A 22099-nucleotide genomic window follows, 5' to 3' on the forward strand; every position below is an offset into this window, starting at 1 on the left:
TTAATTGGCTATAGGACATCCTTAGAGACAGAACTTAGCACCTCATTCTGAGCAGAACAAACTCGACAAATGTAAAGGCAACTTACGGTGTACCGCAGGAGAATTTCGCAGGGCTGCTTCAACTTACAAGAAAATGTTAATGGCATAGTGGATAAGAAGACGGATGCAACGACAGCACACTGTAGCGAAATTCAGCAAGACCTGCATAGGATCGACAGTTGATGCGGGATCTGGCAACATAACTTGAAGGTAAATGAATTTAACGCACTGCGCATAGATAGGTGAAAAGATCTATAACTGATTAATTTCTCACGGGCCGAGTTCACAGTCATGTAGAATTTCTTAACAGACATCGTATTCGCCGTTGACTGTAGAAATTAATTATTTCACAACTGCAGTTTCGGCCTTTGGGCCATTTTCAAGTGGTCTTGCGAAAGCTAGAAGAATGTAAAAATCAAGAACGTAGTGTATATAAAGAACTGCACAATCATGTCATGTAGACAGCAGTACATTGAACAATGGTGAAAAATACGCTGTCACGTACATTTTGCTTTAGCACATGTCAGACTATACAATCCTCCGGAATATATACAGGGTGAGTCCCTAACTATTGTCTCCAAGAAGGTTTCCGAAAGTATGATAGGAGCTGAAAAGTCTATGCGTGAAAAGTTGCATGCGGGGCCATAATATGACATTGGTGTTTTGTTGCTACATGAAGTCGCTTCAGAGATATGAAGGTCAACTTTTTTTTTGTAATAGGATGCTATAGTTTGGTAGTTATTTTCTGATAGCGGCTATCGAGACGAATCCAATGATGTGTAAGGTGAAAGTCAACGAAGGTCGCAAAGGTGACATGAACGTCCATTTACAGAAGGTGTTCGAAGTGATTACCATTTGTATCAATGCAGTGCTCCAAACTTCTTATCATTCTATTGAGTGGTATTCCTTATCACATCGGCATTTATCGAAGCACACACTCTAACAGTTCTCTCTTGCATATCTTCAGGTGTAGTTGAACGTCTCTATAAACAATGTCTTTTACGAATCACCACAAAAAATGAAGTTACAATGAAATCTAGACCTATCGATGCTTACAGGCGTTGATAAATATCAACGGGGACAGTTGAAAAATGTGTGCATTTATCAACATCTGTAAGCAGCGAAAGGTCTAGATTTCATTATAACTTCATTCTTCGACATCTGCAAGATCACCAATAATATCTGTACTGGTACTACCTCCACAAAAAAGTCCAGATGCGTCAAGCCTGGCGAACGAACCGACCACGATACATCTCCTCCGCATCCAGTCCTACAATTTGGAATTCTTTCTGCAACTCATTTCTAGCTATCGGCGAAAAACGAGCCGGACACTCATCGTGTTGATATCACATTCTGTTGCTTGTTCCTAAAGGTATTTCTTCCCATAACAGACCTAATGTTTCTTGCAGGAATGTGGTGTACTTTCTACCTTTAAGATTTCCTTCGATGAAATAGAGGTCTATAATTCTGTGCTCTAGAAACCCGCATCATACATTCACCGACCACGTTTTTGGTGTGCAACTTTCCGCAGCCAACATGGATTTCCAGTTGCCCAATAATGCATGTTATGCAAACTAACATTTACATGGTTCATGACTATAGCCTCGTTAGTAAATAAAGTCAAATTATTAAAAGTGTCATCCCTCTGAATCTGAAGTTGAGCCCATCGGCAGAATTCAATGCGACGCATACATTCCGTACCAGTTAATTATTGGTGGAGAGTGGTATGGTAAGGATGAAATTTATGGCGTTCCAGGACACGAACAACACTTCTCTGGCTCATGCCTGATTCCCTTGCGATTTGACGCGAACTAGCAGAAGGATCTTGAACCACAGTAGCAAAAGTACCAATTTCGGTTTCCTCGTTAGTAACTTTCCTTTTGCCGGATATGTTTCCGATGCGTTAAAAATCCAGTTGTTCTCAATTTATTATACACATATTTAAATGTACGACGTGTAGGGTGAATACGTTGAGGATACCTTTTAGCGTATAAGCCTCTAGCTCTCACTGAATTTCGTTGGTATTCTGCGTAAATGAGAAGCATATCGACTTGTTCTTCGAACGAATACATCATTCACATTCGCTTTATTCGACGATACTATTATTACCGTCCTATTAGTGTTGTATTGCGAAACCATCGAATGGTGTTTACATGCCAATGGCACGTTAGATGGACACGCCATATTCGGCGAATATTTACTATTTGACGATACGCGAGAAAGAATTGTCAGAGCGTGTGCTTCGATAAGTGCCGAAGTGACAAGGAATACCATACAATCCATGATAAGAAGATTGCAGCACTGCATTGATACCAATGGTCATCACTTCGAACGCCTTGTGTAAATGGATGTTCATGCCTCCTTTTTGACCTTCGTTGACCTTCAAAAACCTTACCGTTACATACAATTGGTTCGTCTCGGTAGCCGCTATCAGAAAATAAGTACCAAACTACAGAATCCCATTTAAGAAAAACAAAGTTGACCTTCATATCTCTGACGGACCTCAACTAACAATAGAAAACCAACGTCATATTACGGCCCCAGTTGTCCCATACTACATTTGTCCCATAAACTTTTCAGCTACTATTATACTGTTTACATGTACAGGGCTATTACAAATGATTGAAGCGATTTCATAAATTCACTGTAGCTCCATTCATTGACATATAGTCACGACACACTACAGCTACGTAGAAAAACTCATAAAGTTTTGTTCGGCTGAAGCCGCACTTAAGGTTTCTGCCGCCAGAGCGCTCGAGAGTGCAGTGAGACAAAATGGCGACAGGAGCCGAGAAAGCGTATGTCGTGCTTGAAATGCACTCACATCAGTCAGTCATAACAGTGCAACGACACTTCAGGACGAAGTTCAACAAAGATCCACCAATTGCTAACTCCATTCGGCGATGGTATACGCAGTTTGAAGCTTCTGGATGCATCTGTGAGGGGAAATCAACGGGTCGGCCTGCATTGAGCGAAGAAACGATTGAACGCGTGCGGGCAAGTTTCACGCGTAGCCCGCGGAAGTCGACGAATAAATTGGCTCATGCCACAACTGGAGACCGACAGCGCCGACTTCATCTTTCAACAGGATGGTGCTCCACCGCACTTCCATCATGATGTTCGGCATTTCTTAAACAGGAGATTCGAAAACCGATGGATCGGTCGTGGTGGAGATCATGATCAGCAATTCATGTCATGGCCTCCACGCTCTCCCGACTTAACCCCATGCGATTTCTTTCTGTGGGGTTATGTGAAAGATTCAGTGTTTAAACCTCCTCTACCAAGAAATGAGCCAGAACTGCGATCTCGCATCAACGATGCTTTCGAACTCATTGATGGGGACATGCTGCGCCGAGTGTGGGAGGAACTTGATTATCGGCTTGATGTCTACCGAATCACTAAAGGGGCACATATCGAACATTTGTGAATGCCTCAAAAACTTTTTGAGTTTTTGTATGTGTGTGCAAAGCATTGTGAAAATATCTCAAATAATAAAGTTATTGTAGAGCTGTGAAATCGCTTCAATCATTTGTCATAACCCTGTAGATTATGGCCGTTGGCCCGAAAATACATTCACAAGTTAGACTGTCTGTATACTTATAAAGGTAGTATATTCCATCGGTAGCAACTGCAAGCTTCACATCATAACATCTTTTTACATTGAAATTGAAACTCAATGTAGACAAGTGTAATGTGCTGCGAATATATAGAAAGAACCATCCTTTATCATTTAGCTACAATATAGCAGGTCAGCAACTGGAAGCAGCTAATTCCATAAATTATCTGGGAGTAGGCATTAGGACTCATTTCAAATGGAATGACCATATAAAATTAATCGTCGGTAAAGCAGATGTCAGACTGAGATTCATTGGAAGAATCCTAAGGAAATACAGTCCGAAAACAAAGGAAGTAGGTTACAGTACACTTGTTCGTCCAATGCTTGAATACTGCTCACCGGTGTGGGATCCGTACCAGATAGGGTTGCTAGAAGAGATAGAGAAGATCCAATGGCGAGCAGCGCGCTTCGTTACAGGATCATTTAGTAATTGCGAAAGCGTTACGGAGATGGTAGATGAACTCCAGTGGAAGATTCTGCAGGAGAGACGCTCAGTATCCCGGTACGGGCTTTTGTTGAAGTTTCGAGACCATACCTTAACCGAAGAGTCAAGCAGTATATTGCTCCCTCCTACGCATATCTCGCGAAGAGGCCATGAGGATGAAATCAGAGAGATTAGAGCCCACACAGAGGCATACCGACAATCTTTCTTTCCACGAACAATACGAGACTGTAATAGAAGGGAGAACCTATAGAGGTACTCAAGGTACCCTCCGCCACACACCGTCAGGTGGCTTGCGGATTATGGATGTAGATGTAGATCTGTTGAGAACATACCTTACAACATACAGTCGTAAAGCACAAGGGAGCAAGACAGCAATATTTATTTGTAACAGAATAACGTAAAATACACATGCTACGGTCACGTTCTTTGTGAGTTCTCAAGCCAGAGTGAGAACTTTTCAACAGGAAACATATTTATTTTTACGCTACTCTATTATGAATATAAATATATTCCCATTGTACCTTACCACTATGTCATAATGTAAAAAGCTGTATGTTCTCAATATATGTACAAAGATGATATGGTATGAAGCTTACATTTGTTATTGCTGGAATATATTATTGTTGCAGCGATATTTTTTGGTGCACTTGCGTGACGTAAGGTCAGGAAGCGCAAGGTGTTTCTCTGGTGGGTGTTGTTTTTTATCTTTGCCACCATGTTACACATTTTCTTAGCATTTATTGATTCTAGTTATCGCTGACTAGTTTTGGCAAGACTCTAATAAAGAGTTTCGTTTACTCATTATTCACTACATCTATTTTATCTATGTCGTGTAGGTCCATGTCTACATAAATGGTACCTTACGATTAAGGATTTTCAGACTTTACTTTGCTAAGACTATGGTAAACCTAAGCAGTTGGAACAATGAACGACGATGGCAAACGATACTGTTCGATAACGGATGAAATAGAATGAAATGGAAACCGTGCAGCTACATCTTTCGGAAGATACGAAGTTTAAGCATTTGCCGTACCAAAGAATTGATGCTTCAACAACACCAGCACAGCCTAGTAAGGTCACATCGTAAAATGCGGTGACGACTGCTACAGCACGACCATAGCGAGAAACAGCAATGGATCTACCCGCCGGTTTCAGCATTTCACCCACTAGACGGTTGTAATTACGAGCACCTTTATTCATGCCTTCCCAGCCACATACATGGTTCGCAGTAACAGGAAACATGTTTCAACAACAGAGTGTAGTCAACGTTCACGAAATAAATTTTAAATGTGTGGGACCAAACTGCTGATGTCATCGGTCCCTAGACTTACACACTACTTAAACTAACTCATGCTAAGAACAACACACACACACCCATGCCCGAGGGAGGACTCGAACCTCCGGCGGGAGGAACCGCGCAATCCGTGCCATGGCGCCCTAAACCACGCAGCTCGACGTTCAAGACAAGTTCATTTCGGTGATAAGTAACCTGGACCACCAGACGTCTGCAATAATATGTGACGTTATAGCGAACCCGCCTACAGAAGGAGCACACGAAAGACTGAAAGAAGTACTACTTTCTCGGTGCCTGAAGTCAGTTGACATGAGAGTCGGACAGGCACTGCACCAAATGGACCAGGAAGAGAGGGCTGCGTCGGAATATCGGCGAGATTTGCGGAGCCTGGCAGTTAGTTCAACTGCCTCTGAATGGCAACAAAAGATGGCAACACAAGTAAGGGCTGCGCTAGTCGTACACGAGGAGAGACCGGCTGGCGAGCTATTGCTTGCTGCGGGCAGAATCTACGAGATGCACGAGCCAACTTGCACAGCCGCAATGACGCCAACAGATCCCGCGCATGATAACCATCATATGCAGCAAGACGAAACCAGAGCCACAACTATAAACTGCGCCGCAGTCGCATCTCGACGCACAACGAACATTTCAAACGAGCTTAGAGATTTAAAAGCTACAATACAGGACCTGAGAGCGCTACTGGGCACGCAACAGCGATGACAAGTTAACATTAATCAGACGTGAAATAGGGCTAGACGTGAAACGTGAAGCTAGCAAGGGGATGTACAAAAAGAGTCTCGTTACCATAAACGTTTCTGGAGAGACGCTGCGAGATGCATATCGCCGTGCTCCTACTCAAGATCCAAAGTAAATGCAGTAACAGTACACTGTTCTCATGATAGCAGCAGCAAGCGTCACTACATACATCTCCTTCTGGTTCGAAGAGATACGTATTAGATAAAGCGGCACAAGGTTTCTGTTGGATACGAGGGCAGACATCATCTGGCTTCCTGTCAGTCACGCACCATGCAACGCAACGAGATGTACGGCCACGTCTGGAAACAGTGAATAACTATGTGATTAATACGATCGGGATAAAGTGTGCAAGTTTGATGTTGGTTTCTTCAAACAATTTACAAGGTCTTTTGTGATAGCTGATATACCGGAACCTATACTGAGAGCTGATTTTCTAGCACAGGAGGTCGATTTACAGGGAGAACTTTCTTTTGTTTTGTTTTTAAATCTGACAGATAACAGTACGATATTAGGCACCAAATGGCATACAACTTGTGACAAGCTGCAGGCGATTAGCAACTCTGTCTCTGAGGAGCTACGTAACGAAGAGGAAAACCAGAAGCTTTGGGACGACAAAGCAATATAGAAAATACACGACTAAAATGGCTCACTGCAAAAGAATTAAACGTAGTACAGTAAACTATATCCGTATCATGCTAGGATAACCACTTTCACGAGGAACGAGGAGCACAGAGAATTGAACCAGAGAGGCTGACAGAAACAAAAGCGATATTCAAAGAAATGTGGCAGTCGGGACTAATTCGGCGGTCAGAAAGCCCGTGGTCTTCACCCCTTCACTTAGTGCGTATGAAGGACGGTCCATGGAGGCTATGTGTGAATTACCGGGCACTGAATTAGAAGACTACCCAAGATAGACACCCAATACCTAACATACAGGACTTCCCATGTTCTCTGCCCAGTGTGAAAATTTTTAACGTTTTCAGCTGCAAGACAGCATACAACCCTTTCCCGGTAGGTCCAAGAGAAGTCCTGAAGACGGTTGTGATTACGTCATTTGGGGTATTTGAGTTTGTTTGTGCCTTTCGGCCTTAAGAACACAGCACAGATTTTTGCAGAATTATATCGACAACATTTTTATGTTCTCGGCGATACTCAAACGTATGAACAGCATCTGTGTCAAATTTTCAGGCTACTTCTTGACTACGGAGTGGTGTTAAAAGAAAATAAATACACCACTGGCCATTAAAATTGCTACACCAAGAAGAAATGCAGATGATAAACGGGTAATCATTGGACAAATATATTATACTAGAACTGACATGTGATTACAATTTCACTCAATTTGGGTGCATAGATCCTGATAAATCAGTACCCACAACAACCACCTCTGGCCATAATAACGGCCTTGATACGCCTGGGCATTGAGTCAGACAGAGCTTGGATGGCGTGTACAGGTACAGCTGCCCATGCAGCTTCAACACCATACCACAGTTCATCAAGAGTAGTGACTGGCGTGTTGTGACGAGCCAGTTGCTCGTCCACCATTGACCAGACGTTTTCAATTGGTGAGAGATCTGGAGAATGTGCTGGCCGGGGCAGCAGTCGAACATTTCCTGTATCGCGAAAGGCCCGTACAGGACTTGCAACATGCGCTCGTGCATTATCCTGCTGAAATGTAGGGTTTCGCAGGGATCGCCACGGGTCGTAACACATCTGAAATGTAACGTCCACTGTTCAAAGTGTCGTCAGTGCGAACAAGAGGTGTCCGAGACGTGTAACCTATGCCACCCGATACCATCACGCCAGGTGATACGCCAGTACGGCGATGACGCATACACGTTTCCAATGTGCGTTCACCGCGATGTCGCCAAACACGGATACGACCATCATGATGCTGTAAACGGATTCATCCGAAAATAATGACGTTTTGCCATTCGTGCACCCAGGTTCGTCGTTGAGTACACCATCGCAGGCGCTCATGTCTGTGATGCAGCGTCAAGGGTAACCGCAGCCATGGTCTCCGAGCTGATAGTCCATGCTGCTGCAAACGTCGTCGAAATGTTCGTGCACATGGTTGTTGTCTTGCAAACGTCCCCATCTGTTGACTGAGGGATCGAGACGTGGCTGCACGATCCGTTACAGCCATGCGGATAAGATGCCTGTCATCTCGACTGCTAGTGATACGAGGCCGTTGGGATCTAGCTCGGCGTTCCCTATTACCCTCCTGAACCCACCGATTCCGCATTCTGCTAACAGTCATTGGACCTCGACCAACGCGAGCAGCAGTGTCGCGATACGATAAACCGCAATCGCGATAGGCTACAATCCGACCTTTATCAAAGTCGGAAACGTGGTGGTACGCATTTCTCTTCCTTACACGAGGCATCACAACTACGTTTCATCAGGCAACTCAAGGCAACTGCTATTTGTGTATGAGAAATCGATTGGAAACTTTCCACATGTCAGCTCGTTGTAGGTGTCGCCACGGGCGCCTACCTTGTGTGAATGCTCTGAAAAACTAATCATTTGCATATCACAGCATCTTTTTCCCGTTGGTTAAATTTCGCGACTGTAGCACGTCATCGGGGTGTAGCAATTTTAATGGCCAGTAGTCTACGTCTTACACAAGATCCAAGTCACTTTTTTCGGACGTACTGTAGCGTCAGAAGGTGCCTCTTTCAGAGAAAATCGCGGCGATATGGTCTCTGCCAAAGTCGGAAAACTACCGAGAGCTGAGACAGTATACTGGTGTGATAAATTCTTATCGACGTCATCCGCCAGAAACGTCTACCGTGCAAGTACCACTCACCGATGGACTCAAGGGACGCGACGCCAAGGTTTGACGACCGATTAGGTAGACACCAGAGATGCACAAAGCATTTACTGATCTTCAAGCAAGCCTTAGCCAGTCGGTGTTGCTCGCTCACCCAGTTCACTACCACTGTTAGTTACTGTTCTAGGCGCGAGAACGTTGGCAGTCGGTGCAGCGCTTCACCAGGTTGTAAAAGGGCAACGACAGCCACTGTGGTTTTTCTCCAAGAAGTTGCACACACCTCAATAGAAGTCAGGTGATTGTTGGCGGTCTGTGAAGCAATTAGATACTTCCGTCACAAATAGGAGGCAGATCAGCGAGCGTCTTTCCAGATCAATAGCGATAAGTGCTCACAGAAGTACTAGGGCTATTCAGAAAGTAAGGTGCGGTCAGGTGCGAAAAGGAAATCGCAGTGAAAACCTGAAGAAGCTTTGCGCAGATATGTTGGGCAGTGTCTCTAGTACGACGTACGACTGTCGATCACATCACGTCGCTCTTTACATTTCTGATCTCATAGTGAGCACGTAAAGATGCATAGATAAGTAGTGTCTCCCACCAAGTATGAGTGCCTAATCACGCTTTTCTTTCTTCATGACGATTGTTGGCCGAACACTGCAGGGGTAATGAGGACGCTCCCGCGGCGTTTTCTATGGAAAGTGTTTGCTCACTTGCCACAGAGACCGGACGTGGCTCCCTCTCATTCTCATCTCTGCTCACATGAACCGCTGGCTATAAAGACAACTTTTTGGAGAAGACAAAGAACTGTGCCCAGCCTAGAGAATTGGTGAAAAGCACAAGCGAGTGCCTTCTATGACAAGGATATTGAAAAGTTGGTTCAGCGCGACGACAAATGTCTGAGTCGGAGTGGCGACTAATTAGAGAAGTAGCTGGAAGTTTTAGTTAGCAGTTGCTAATAAAAGGTTTTTGATTTTCACAGTGGTTTCCATTTCGCGACCGATTGGACCTTACGTTCGGAACAACCCTTATAATTCTGTTTGTAAGCCAGTTTACGACAGACATAGTGCACGTATGAGGCGCAGTGAATTTAGTGGCTGACTATTTTTCACATGTTTCTGGGATTTCAGAGATAATAGATTGTGATAAGCTGCTATGGGGACAGGCCGCGGATTCAGAACTAAAGCAACTGTCAAATGACCTGCCTACATGTCTTAAGTTCGAACAAAGCTGTGGTAAGATGTTTCTCAAGGCAAACCAAGGCTTCCACCCACAAATAGAAACTAGATCAGAGGAGTCCCGATAGAACTTTATTCAGCAGTGTTCACAGTCTATCATGTCTAGGAGCCAACACCACAATCAAGTTACTGACTCACCACTTTGTGTGGCCTGGTATGAAAAGAGTGAGCTGTGTAATGGCTCACGTTGGTGCTGTTGTAGGTTTCCGTCCCCTGTTGGAAGCCAGACTGTATCGTTTAGTTGACATGGTTGTGGTTCCAGAATGAGATTTTCACTCTGCAGCGGAGTGTGCGCTGATATGAAACTTCCTGGCAGATTAAAACTGTGTGCCCGACCGAGACTCGAACTCGGGACCTTTGCCTTTCGCGGGCAAGTGCTCTACCAAGGAGGTAGGAGACGAAGTACTGGCAGAAGTAAAGCTGTGAGTACCGGGCGTGAGTCGTGCTTCGGTAGCTCAGATGGTAGAGCACTTGCCCGCGAAAGGCAAAGGTCCCGAGTTCGAGTCTCGGTCGGGCACACAGTTTAAATCTGCCAGGAAGTTTCATGGTTGTGGTTGTTTGTATTCTTCTTGTGTTGACTGGCGCCACTTGGTTTCTCAAGCATTGCCTGTCTGCTAGTGGCAGCAGCGGCGTTATCGATATGTAGTAACTGTGGCCCTATCTTTGCGGTGACGTCATTGTTCTTCCAGGTCGTGTGAGTCAGCAGTTCGGTTGGGGACTCTGGAGGAGCCAAGAGGGCAGTGTGAGAACACGCCGGGACTGTTGGTGGCATGCATGCACTGCCAGATGGAAGGGCTGTGGTCGCAAGGGTACACGACCTAGTCGTCAACCGGATCCAACAAGCTTTAAGTTGAGTGGATTTTAATCCTAGCAGTGGAACCTCCACCATTGTGAGATATCGCGATTCTCCAGTGACTTGGCTTTGTGTTGCTGCTCGCAGTGTCTCCGAGACGAAGAGCAACGAGTGGAGTGCTTGGGGAAGGCGGAGCTAATTAGCTTCCTTCTTGTTAATAATTGCTGCATTCTATGTGTTACTATTTGTTAAGTTCAACCAGCGGTATTTTTCCTGTCTGGTGGCCGCTAACGCCCCAGTGACCTGCCGTGGAGGTTAGTATATGTAACGGCAGTGTACGTTTCCTCGCCTTGCTGCTGCTGACCGGTAAGGTGTGTAGTTGACAGTTTCCTTGATTCGAAGATTGGTGAGTGTCTCTTCTACTCTGGTAGAAGTGGCTCCTGTCTCCTTTCGGATGCACTAAACACAGCATTCTAAGGACGTAGTGCTGACCGCCGGCTCCGCCTTTGGTGTGGTGTTCCACCATTGCTCAGGTAGCTTCAGCAGATTATCATTAGTCATTCGTTAGACTGTCACTAGTCTGGATTACCATCTTGTGAAGCGAATGCAGCTCATGGCTGCCGTTCTCATCGCTCGCGGAAGTGTTTTTGGCCTGACCTACTCATAGGTCGATTCCTGGAGCACCGTCTGTGACTAGCCATTGTGTTTTATTATTGTGTTATTATTTTATTATTGTATTACCAAGTTACCACCATTTGTCTCACCTGTTTGGTGATCAGTTGCTTGTCCTTTTGAATTAATTTTGTTATTATATTTGCTGTTTTATTGTATGTTTCTAAATTTTTTAAATATAATTGCCATTCTTGGCGTTACAGCAAGTTTAAATGGTTGTGCTACCAAGTTCACTATCATTTGGTATCACCTGTTTGATGATCAGTTGCCTGTCTTTTAAATTAACTTTTGCTTTTGCCTTGCTGTTTGACAGTATGTTTGTTAATTTTTTTTAAATAATTGCTATTCTTGGCGTTAAAGGCCTTCAGGCGTGACTGTCGCTACTTGTCTTAAAATTCTAATGTGGCAATTGTATCTTAGCAGTTACCATTTAAGACTTTGGTGATTTGTTTTCAATATTTTAATAACTGTAGTTTGTAAGTTGCAACAAGTTGAACAATTCTTAATTTACCGCCATTAACGCCTTCAACCGTGAAACAATTCTTAATTTGTTGCCATTAACGCCTTCAGCCGTCAGTGTCGTTACTTGTCTTGAAATTTTAATTTGGCAATTGTATTTTTGCAGCGAGCTTTAAGACCATGGTCACTTGTCTTTTATATTTTAATAACTGTAATTGTAATTTACAGAAAGGTTAAATCAATTCTTAATTTATTGCCAGTAAGACCCTCAGCCGTGAAACAATTCTTATGTTATTGCCATTATTTTAATTTGTTGTTGATTTTGAATAAATTGTGTGTGATTGAAAGAAAAGGCAACCAATAGTAACTGATTACGGCCCCGTCCACCATCGTAACCGAATCCTGCCTTCCTTGACCACCAGGTCTCAAAATAAAGTGGGCCGACATGCACATGCTGATACTGAAAATTTTTAAGGTATCTCTGCTAGATTGACACATGTTCATGTGGACCTCGTCGGACCTTAGGGTCACTGGTATTTACTTACGGCCATAGATAGGAGTACAAGATGGGCAGAGGCACATCCATTAAGCGACCTATCAACCGAAACTACAGCGAAGACGTTTCTTTGTACGTGGGTCTAACGTTTCTGGTGCCCTCTCAACGTTATATCTGATCAATGACGTCAGTTTGAGTGCATATTGTTCTTAGAGCTGGCCAAGATACTCCTTTTCCAACGCCACCACGCGACTAGCTGTCAACCCGCCAGTAATGGTGTGGTGGAACGGTGGCACAGAATTCTGAAAGCGGCAGTGATGTGTCATCAAGAGATATGGACGGAAGCGTTACCATTGGTGTTGTTAGGCCTACGGAAAGCTCACACATTGGTGCGGCAGTGGCTGAGGTTGTACGGCGAACCGCTACGGATTCCAGCAGCCTATTTTATACTACTTTCACCATTTTATTATGCACTACGCTCTAGATTACAGGTTTGCGCAGTTCTGTGTATACTCTCTGTGCTTTATTTTTCTATTATTTTAGCTCTCGCAGTAGCACTTGAAAATGGCCCATAGGTCGAAACTGAAATTGTGAAATAAATACACTGGTGTGCAAAATTAAAGCAATAAGCTGAAATTTTGCTAGGTTGTGTTTATTTTGCCACAAAATAAACAGGTGATAGTAAATTAGAGACAATCTAAAGAGTACAGAACATAAACAACTTCAATATGCCTAACGGTGGACAAAAATGTTCTTCTTTCTTTCCAACTTAACGGATTTGCGCACACATGCCGACAACTGGTTAATGTGCTCAGTATGGGATGTGACCACCTACGGCAGTAATACAGGCTTGACAACGGGGGCATGCTGTGTATGATATCATCAATCTCATGCTGAGGCAGTAAGGCCCATTCTTACTGGAAAGCTGATCGCAAGTCTTGGGGAGTGGTTGGGCGGATGCTGACATGATGCAGCTCGTCTGCCTAGTGCACCCCAGCCCATCCTCTACGAGATTCAAATCGGGAGAGCGAGCAGGCCACGCCATGCGTGCAATATCTTCCGTTTCGAAGAAAACGTCAGCTGCTTTTGCTCTATGACGTCGGTCATTATTGTCCATCAATACGAAGTCTGGGCACACACCAACTCGCAACAACCGTACATGAGGTCCAAAGATCTGGTCATGATACCTGACAGCAGCTGAACCTTGTCAATTCACCCACACAATTTCATCAAGAGGTTTTCATGTAGTCAACATAATCCCTGCCTCCAACGTTAGGGATCCTCCTCGATATCGGTATATTTCCATTACGTTTGGGTCTCTAAATCGTGTTCTACGTTCCCTCCAGATGCGAATCTCTCGAGAATGACTCTCCAGACCAAATCGGGGCTCATCTGTGAAAAGAACATTGGCCAGCTGTTCGACCGCCCAGGAGCCATGTTGACGACTCCACTCTAGACGTTCCCTTCCGTGAAGACGCAACAAAGGTACACATACAGTAGGTCTCCAACAATAAAGGCCACTTTGCGGAAGCCTCCTTTACACCGCTTGTCTGAATACAACACGTCCAACGGATGCTGCGAGGTCACGTGCCAGCGGCCGTGCAGCACTAAGACGACACTGTCGTGTCCTTACATCCAAATAATGGCACTCTCTTTCTAATATCACACGTGATCGGCCCTGCACTGGTCTTTCAGATACTGTTTAGGTCTCTGTAAATTGTTGCTGCATCCGAGAAACAACAGAACGATTCACATTAAGCCATTGGACATAATCACTTTGCGATTGTCCTGCTTTCGTTCTTCCCATGGCCCTCCACTGCAGAGAGTCTGGTAGACGTCTTCTTCGTGCCATACCGCACCGTCACTGACTGTGTACACAGCAACCGTGGATGAGGGACTACCTGGCAAACACTACCCCGTTTGACAGGTGCCCGGACGTCATCGTTGATGGGTTGTCCATTCACTGGAGTGCCATTTTCTGTGCAGAACACGATTGTACGGACATCACTTTGTATGATTATACGGTGAATTTGACACAAGACGGGGATATGGCGATATGTTGCTTTAATTTTGGACATCATTATAATTTCTATAGTCAACGATGAATATGATGCCCTTAAAAAAGGATTTACAGCTGTTATAAAACACTGTCTTCGCTGACCGGTGTGGTCGAGCGGTTCTAGGCGCTTCAGTCTGGAACCGCTCGACCAATACGGTCGCAGGTTCGAATCCTGCCTCGGGTATGGATGTGTGTGATGTCCTTAGGTTATTTAGGTTTAAGTAGTTCTAAGTTCTAGGGGACTGATGACCTTAGATGTTAAGTCGCATAGTGCTCAGAGCCATGTGAGCCATTGTCTTCGACAAGTCACTGGAGTCAATAACTACCGTAAGTTGTCCAGAAGTAGCGATCTGGAGCGATCTAAAGTGGAATAACTACATAAAACAAATAGTAGGAAAAGCAGATCCGGAATTGAAATGTAGTGGGAGAATCTTAAGAGAATATAATTCATCCATGGAAGACGTGGCTTACGGAAATCTCCTTGGCCAATTCTTATCTATTGATTATTAGTCTGGGACACTCACCAAGTTCAATTAATTGAAGAGATAGAGAACAGCCAACGAAGAGCTGCACGCTTCCTCACGGGCTCGTGAGGCGATAATATTACGGAGATGCTCGACTAAGTTAGTGGCAGATTCTAGAAGAGCGGTGTTGTGCGTCCCGGAGATGTCCAGGGAGAGTCGTGAATTATCGGCTAGTTTAAGTTTTTTGACTTTACTGTGTAACCTGGTGCTTAATCGAAGTATTAATATACTATTCTCTTACTTCGAAACATGTTCTGTAAATAGTTCAGTGTAATTATTTTCATTTTTTGTCTATAGTACTTAATTACATCGAAGGTAACAGAGTTGCAGTTACACTGCTTGTAGAAGGCGTCTTGCAGTATCAGCCAATGTCTTTTCAGCAACAATATCTGTTGTTAACGATACACTGCACTGATACCCATTGAATATTGATAGTACACGCAAGCATGGAGACTGATTGTTATTATTTCAGCGCAGTCAGCGTTGTTTGGCTCAACGATTAACAGAAACCACAAATATAATGCAAAATATTCTCCTGATCGCACGTACAACATATGGCCTGCCTCTACACATGGCACACAGCTTCAAAAGGCTCCAAACACACTTTTAACGCCAGCCGGTGTGGCCGAGCGGTTCTAGGCGATTCAGTCTGGAACCGCACAACCGCTACGGTCGCAGGTTCGAATCCTGCCTCGGGCATGGATGTGTGTGATGTCCTTAGGTTAGTTAGGTTTAAGTAGTTCTAAGTTCTAGGGGACTGTTGACCTCAGCAGTTAAGTCCCATTGTGCTCCGAGCCATTTGAACCATTTTTTGAACACTTTTAACTCTCTGCTGTTGACCCATTATTTTCAATAAATTCCAGTTTCTTCGCCGATTTGTAATTGGCTTTACATGGTCACTGTTAGCGTGTTCACTTTATTCTGGAACATCCCTGCTGTAGTCAACTCTATTTCTTTATTTTGTCTGCTTTTAATCTCTTTTTGTTGGTGGCGATCTTTGCTTTTTCTAATTGTTCAAAACGCTTCAGCTGCTTCCCCCTCGGCCATTTTGTTAGACATAACCTTGCTCACTCCCATTTTCCTCTTAATTTTTCCTCACTTTCCAACATTTAAATCTGAAAAGAAGTAGGGAGAAGAAAACATACATTAAAAATTGCAATTATTTCTGGCTGACACTGAAAGACAATCGGTTGGACAGTGCAACACGACAAACACGCAGCAGGTTCTAATAATGTACGTTCTTTTATAGAAATTACAATGAAACGTTTCTTGGATGTCATTCTTTACATAACAAAGGTAGTTGAAGTATAGGAACGGAATTACCTTAAAAATTACCTTATAAACGGGTACCATAGGCTTCAATACATGTATCTTCCGTGCGCCAAGAGTTACAGCAACATCATTAGGCACTCAGAGCAAGACAAAGCACTGATGAGATGAAGTAGATATCCAGTTTCATTGCAGTTGGATACAGAAGCTATAATTTGAATATTGCTCGACAGACTGAGATCCATGCCAAATAGGATCCATAAGGAAAATAGAGAAGATCCAAACAAGAACAGCACGTTCCTTTCCACCATCATTTAGAAAGCGCGAAAGTGACACGGAGATTCTCAATCATTTCTCGTGGCAGACGATACAAGAAAGGCGTTGTGCATCAGAGTGAGGTTGCGGTTAAAATTCCGTGAGCGATATAATACAGGTAAAACTATTCTGCGGACAGAAACTGTACCATGTACCACCATCTAATTCTACTTTTGAACGCTTTCTCTAGTAGTTTATAGACTCTGGCCAGAGCTGTCTTTTTCTATATGTGAACATGTCGTGCCTTTCCGCTTTTAAACGTAAATCACGTAATCTAAAACTTTATCTTGATCATTTCCGACTAGCTCATAATGAAAGCCAAAGATGTCAATTATTGCTCGCGGAAGCAGTTAACTCTGGCAAATTAAAAACACTTGGTTGTAAACTCTTTCGAATACATTTCGTCCCGCAATATTAACATAGTTCTCATTGAATCACGTTTAAAAGACTGTGCTCCGTTCATCTAGCTAGAGATATCTCAACCATCATTGGATTAAAAAATTCTTTCCCCTGTTTCGTATACTTTCTTGCTATATCGAAAAGGTTCTGATATCTTGAATCTTTGCCGTTCACACCTTACGATAAATTTTCCCCACACTACTTGAAAGAAAGCAACTTGATTTCAAAACTGTTATATGTTCTTTTTTTCAAACAAAGACGGGGCACCATATACAAAACACAAGACATAAGACACCAGAGAAACGAGGAAAGAAGAGTTGAAACAATGCCTTACATCAGTATACATATTAAAAAAAAACAATACATTAGTCATAGCTTCACGTTCTTTAGCCTTCGTTATTCTTAGTCTTCTCAACACATGTTATTTGAACGTTAGTTTTATGAAAACCAATAGAAGCTTGTCTCACGACATACGCTAATTATTCAGAGCAGTAACTTCTATTTTTTTGCCGAAATATCATATTTAAAATGGCAAACATAGCAAACCAGAAGAAAAGATTAATTTATTCGCTGTCCTTAATTTTTAATTTATATATATTACAAGGATGCTTTCCTTTCCATTTAGTGCCACATGAAGATTCCGCTTTAACGGAGTGACAGACAGGTCGTGTGAATAAATCATCAACCAACAGCTGTCTGTGGTTTTGTTCAAGTTGGATTTACCATCGACCAACTTAGTTCGTCCTCTTATGTATCTCGTAAAAAGACCATCAGAGAAAACTTATAACAATCGGTCTTCGCAAATGGAACAGAAAAGGGAAAGAGTGGCAGTGGTACCGTCCGCCACTCGCCATGAGGTGGCTAGTGCAGTATAGATGTAGTCGTACGTCATTGGTGTGTGTTGAGACTTGGAATACGGACCGGGGCTCGGTTGCTTCGGCCTGCGCTCCTTCGATCTGTTTTATCTGGCGGCGCACACAATGGAAGTCAAAGATAAAGTGCTGCACTAATGAGATACCTCCAATAAATACTGCGCTCGTTAGAAGCGAACTTTACAATTTCCGGTATCGCTCTAATGCTCCTCTGTGTGGGATCTGCGAACAGCCGGCAGCTGCTTTCGGGATACGGGTTTGCTGCTCGTTAAGATCGGCGACTAGGCTGTAGCGGCCGCCTATCTGCTGTTGGATCTCAGCTGTAGAATTCGCACCTTCCGTATGTAACTGCACCGCACCGGTATAATGCTCGCTGCATGTTTCGTAATCACCACTCGATCGCGTTAGTCGTTATTCAGCACGAGAACCAGGAACGTCGGTTCTGCACCGCAGTCGGTCGACTACATCCACACTCAGGCAACGAATTGCCACGAGAGAGAGGTAATACATTTTTGTGGCACGTACAATACTAATAGTGTGGAAAGAAGACATAGCTATGATGAAGCAATATCGCTCAGTCAACAGCAATGTGTGTGGTGTACATCGCTTTGCACCTTATTTCGATGTTTCCCGATCGTGTTCTTATGAATCTTACACAAAAATGTATGCTGGAGACAACAGGATAAGGAACACTGTTTCTCAAAAATTATCTAGTAGACTTCTGTGGGAACATCGACTTATTTCAAACAATTCCCACAACCACGACGTCGTTCGGGTAAAACCGGCCGAGTTTAATTGTATGGTAACTACTTCAGAGCGCCCTAGAACTTACCGATAGTTGTAAACGTCCTTCTCGACAGTGTTTCAAATATGTTCCATTTCTCGAAAATCAGGTGGTCTTTGGGACTACGCAAGTATTCTCTCTTCTGTAGAGTGCTCATTGAGGTACCCTACCTCGTCACAGTCCTCGCCCGGTGGGACGGCTGACTGTCGATGGCCAAATATGTCTCCAAAAGGAGTTGCTAGCAGCTTAAACACGTGTCCAGGATCAGAACGTGGAATCACGTTTTTCGCGGTTAATCGTCGATTCAGGTACTACTCACTGCCCGTCCTCACAGTTTTACTTCTGCTAATACTTCTCTCTTACTTTCTAAGCTACACAGAGGTTCTCCTGCAGTACTTGCGGGATTAGTATTCACGAAAGAAGAAATGCCCACAAAAGACAAGATTCCAGGTCCGAATCTCGATCTAGCACACAGTTTTAATCTGTCAGGAAGTTTTAAATCAGTATGCACTCAGTTGCAGACTGAAAATTCATTTTGGAAATAGTTCCCTAGGCTGTGGCCAAACCGTTTTTCCGTGATATCCTTTCTTCCAGTTGTGTTAGGCCCGCAATATACGAACTTGAGTGAAGACTGGAAGACAGGGGAGAGGTATCAGCAGAATTAAATCTGTGATTTCGAGTCTGAGTCGGTGTATGATAGCTCGATTAGTAAAATTATTACCCGCAACATGCAAGTTTCCGGGTTCGAGTTCTGGCCCGGCAAACAGTGTCATTCTGTTACGGACTTCTAGATCGACGTACAGTCCTCTGCGGAGTGAGGTTTTTATTAGGTTTTCAAAAGATTTCTGCACTTTTGTACATGTGAATGAGAACGTACAAGGGTTGCATTTGATCTCAAACGGGCATTTTACATACGAGGGTACTATCAAAAGACGTGTGCTGTACCCCCTGAGAAGAAGATTGGTATATTGTATCCTAAAACACAGAAAACAAAATGTACGAAGTACCTTCGTCCGACTTCAAAAAACTCTCAAATACAATTCACTCTTCCAAGTGCACTTTGAGTGAAGGCTGAAACTAGAATCGATGGAAATACTGATGTTACACGCAGTAGCACTCCTGTTCAAGTGTGATTCTGATAACTGTACGGTGTGACCAGGATATGTGCCTAGTCTACACGGTATCGAATAGGTAGTATCATTAGCTCCAGGTATCATTTTGCAACGATGATGTTTTATAGAAAAGATGGATCTCGGTCACATGTATCAAAGATATCTCCAGCTGTTCTCCCACGTGTTGTGAGTAAGTTTGTGTGACATACACCCGGAACAGAACTTCTCCTTGCCCAGATTATTGAGGCTGACGTCTGTAGCACTGTCTATAACAATGTTACAAAAAATCTCTGATTTTATGCCGCATCGCTCGCACTACCTGGCTCTCGTCTGTTGTTGTGATGATCTTCTTCTTTTTTGTCATCAGTTTTCCGACTGATTTGACGCGGGCCGCCAAGAATTCCTCTCCTGTGCCAGTCACTTCATCTTAGAATAGTACTTCCACCCAATGTCCTCAATTAGTTGGAGGATGTATTGGTTCAAATGGCTCTAAGCGCTATTGGACTTAACATCTGAGGTCATCAGTCCAATAACTTAGAATTACTTAAACCTAACTAACCTAAGGACATCACATACATCCGTGCCCGAGGCAGGATTCGAATTTGCGACCGTAGCAGCAGCGCGGTTCCGGAATAAAGAGCCGAGAACCGCTCGGCCACAGCGGACGGCTGCTGGATGTATTCCAATATCTGTCTTCCCCTACAATGTTAACCTTCTACAGCTTCCTGAAGTACCACGGAAGTTATTCCTTGCTGTCTTAGGACATGTCCTATCATCCTATTCCTTCTTCTTGTCAATGTTACCCCACGTGTAGCTCTCCTCGCCGATTCTGCGGAGAACCTCATTTCTCATCAGTCCACCTAATTTTCAAGATTATTCTATAGTACAACATCTGTGACGCGTCGAATCTCTTCTTTTTGGTTTTTGCCACAGTTTTGTACATAGTGCATCATTGTCGACTTCATGTCTGACACTAAATCATTGAAACGAGCCGCAAGCACATTTATGTCCACGATTTATATGCTGCATTCCGGCAACAACTTTAAAAGCGTCTCTGACGGCGCTTTTCGCAATTAGTAGCCAATCTTGAAATGTTTGACACGAATCTTTGCAGGCACTACGTTCGACTGGCCACAACAGATAAGTCTGCTTCAGTTGAGTGTGTTCGAAGCTACATTGCTGTTTTGCACTTCTCCCTCCATGTATTCTCCTAAGCGTACATTTTTAACATACACTGCTACCTAGATATCGGTCCATAACTGAAGTTTACAAAACAGATCTTGTGAAGGTTTATTAACTAGTGATGTTAAGTGTACAGTGTTCGTTAGATTAGAGCTACAGAACTAAAAGCTGTTAGCGTCATAATTATGAAATATTTGTAGTTTGTTGTTCACAAGGAAACAGCTCATTTTATAATGGAATAATAAATAATAACATACTACCTGCATGTATTGGATAAATATATTACTAGATGGGAGCTCAAACGAATCCCACTGAAGACAGAAATGGTAGCATTCCACAAGAGCTACAAATATATTCAGATAATATATATTACAGACCAACAGTACTCCAATCTGGAGGTCATTTTAGATAGGTCACTAACCTACCGAGACCAACGTTCGAAAAAAATCAGCAAAAATAGATTGATTAGAAGACTAACTGGAACTTTCTGAAAAGCCAGCGCAATCACGCTGAGAGCAATAGCAGTGGTCTTAATTTGTTCAGCCGCGCGGGGTAGCCGACGGTTCTGAGGCGCTTTGCCACGGTTCACGTGGCTCCCCCCGTCGGAGGTTCGAGTCCTCCCTCCTCGGGCAGTGTGTGTGGGTGGTTGTGTTGTCCTTAGCATAAGTTAGTTGAAGTTAGAGTAAGTAGTGTGTAAGCCTAGGGACCGATGACGTCAGCAGTTTGGTCCCATAGCAACTTACCGCCAAAAAAAGATTTGATTTGTTCATCAACATTGTACTGTTCAGCGTCTGGCTGAACAGTTCCCACTGGCCCAAAACATGCCTGACATACCTCCTTGCTGAAACCGTGGTATTGCACACCTGTGTCGTGCATTGGTTCCCAGAAACCTTCACAATATTCTATCACGATCTTCAGGTGTCAGGCAAATCCGCTCTCCTTGGCGGTCAAGACATCTGACAGCATTTATCTAGGCTCCATTTCAGATATTCCCTTGCGCATCTTCTT

This window comes from Schistocerca cancellata, chromosome 9 (assembly GCF_023864275.1).
Source record: "Schistocerca cancellata isolate TAMUIC-IGC-003103 chromosome 9, iqSchCanc2.1, whole genome shotgun sequence".
NCBI lineage: Eukaryota > Metazoa > Arthropoda > Insecta > Orthoptera > Acrididae > Schistocerca > Schistocerca cancellata.